Genomic DNA, 2138 nt, shown 5'->3' with positions numbered 1-2138 from the left:
AAAATAGAAAGCAAAACCAGGGACAAACACTGATGGTTCAACCCGAGTGAGTAGCCCCTGTGATAAAAGGCTCAGGAGAGGATGCCAAGGCTCGTACGAAGTTTTATCGTAAGAGGCTTTGTGGACCCGCAGCTGCTCATTCCTAGGATCACCCTCTGAGAGAGCGGCAGAGCCGCTGGCGGGTGGCACCTCTGTGCTGCTGGCCGCACGCCCGCACCCACACCGCACCTTGCGGGGACAGCGGCTCGCAGGGGCTCCGTGCCCGGCGCTGCCGGGGGAGTCACCGCCCGCACCGGGCCCGGGGGCACCGGCCCGGCCCCGCTGCTCCGCCCGGGCGGCCCGGAGAGAAAACCCCGCTTCTCGCCCTTCTGTGCGAGGGCCGAGAGCGGCGAGTGCCCCTCCGGGCTGCTTAAAGCGAGTCACGTTCGACCCTTGCAGGTGCTCGGGAAACGGCCACACACAGGGTTAACAGCATCCCCGGTCCGACAGTATGTGTTTAATATGCGAGCGTATTTGATGTTCATTGACAGAGCAACAATAGGAATTATCTTGCTTTATGTACCAGTTACAAGGTTTAATATCATTATATTGCATGCAATATTAGTTTTTATTAGTCGCCATTAACAAGATGTTTTCTACTCGAATTCTCATTTACTTGTTCAATGCAAAAATTTTCTTTGTAAAAGAGAAAAACACATCTTCAAGTGTCAGCTATATTAAATTAAAGAACTGTTTACCCTTCCTAAGGAAAGCATATGTATCTAAATAGGCATCTTTTACCGTTTGCATAGTAGATTGGAAATTAGCATTTTTGTTCATTTTCCCATGTATGCACAGCGCCTGGAAGAGTAATACTCCATGCATATCAGATCAGCCAGCCTACAATTTTTGTGCAATATATTATTTGGCAATCTAAAATTTGTAATTTGCATGAAATTGCTTAATTAAAATACAGTCACTCAGGGTATTAATTTCTCTGTCTGGCAGTTCAACGTACTAAAGGCGGGCTACAGAAAATGTGAAATCCTGTCAGATGTAACAGTAAAATATTAGCAAAAAAAAAAAAAAATCCACTTCTGGCAACAAAGTGACAGAGTGATAATGCTTTTGCCCTGATTCTGGGTTCAAATACGAGCTTGGGTTGACATTGAAACCGGCGAAGAAATTTACAATAGCAACTCTGGCTTTTTGCCAATAAATCTGCATCACGGACCTTTCCTGGTGAGACCCTTTTCCCTCTACCCACCCCCTTTACATTTTTTCCTACTAGCTAAGACAGAGAAGAGAAAAAAAATCCTCTGTTTTTGAAGCCCAAGTCCCTTACTATTTTTGGCAGTTTGCTTTTGAAATCAGCAACCCTACTGATAAAATGATCCAATCAGTCCTTCCCAGTTGTCAAGACAACAGTTCATAATTGTACCAGCTCTTTCCATTGCAGCTAGACATTTCATAAATAGATAATTCTCTAATTGATCCAGCCAATCCTACTTTGCATACCCTGCCAAACTAGGTAAGCCCGGGTTCTATTCTAGTACGGCAGCAACTTTCTGCAAAGACAAGAAAATGAGCTTTATTTACCGCTCGAGACGGGGGACACAGGGAAAAAAAAAAAATAAAGAGGGGGGAGCAACTTTAATTCTGAATCAGCCTGGGTTGGGGAGGGGGAAAGAGGGGCAGATTTTGCGTGGCGAGCCGCCGCACGCGTGCGGCACGCTCGGGGCCGGGAGCGCGGCTCGGGCGCGCTGGTTCCGCGGGGCGCAGCGGGCCCGGGCGCCGCGGGGCAGCGCGGCGGAGAGCGGCAGCGCACGGCCGGGGCTTCCCGAGGCTTCGCGCCGGCAAATTGCTTTCCTGTGTTTCTGAAATGAATTAAACATACAAGTTACTGATCTCCAGCACTTGGGGGAAATCCTGGCTCCGGGAGGGGGAAAAGAAGGGGGGCTGGGGAGGAACTGGTCGCAGGCGCTGGCACACCAGGGTTTGCCACAGAACACGCGGCTTCAGGAGGGGGACGGCTCTCTTTTCCCCCGGACAGCGTCTGGGTAACAATCGCGGGAATCACTTGCTTGGGAAAAATAATAATTCAAATGCAAATACAGAGCTCTTTGTTCTTCTTAGACATCCTGATACCTGCATTTGTC

General features: G+C 49.1%; 1 long non-coding RNA gene across 1 annotated transcript in view; it reads left to right on the top strand.

Annotated features, from left to right (window-relative positions):
- Positions 1–1018: 1018 nt before the first annotated feature.
- The window catches only part of LOC135301854 (uncharacterized), a 32257-nt gene continuing 31137 nt past the window's right edge, over positions 1019–2138 (top strand). The window contains exon 1 of the long non-coding RNA XR_010363586.1: positions 1019–1510. This is a non-coding gene — a long non-coding RNA (uncharacterized LOC135301854). The remainder of the gene's footprint in view (positions 1511–2138) is intronic.

The sequence above is a fragment of the Passer domesticus genome, chromosome 5 (genome assembly GCF_036417665.1).
Source record: "Passer domesticus isolate bPasDom1 chromosome 5, bPasDom1.hap1, whole genome shotgun sequence".
Taxonomy (NCBI): domain Eukaryota; kingdom Metazoa; phylum Chordata; class Aves; order Passeriformes; family Passeridae; genus Passer; species Passer domesticus.
The sequence above is the reverse complement of the archived record's forward strand: the minus strand, read 5'-3'. Positions and strand labels throughout refer to the sequence as shown.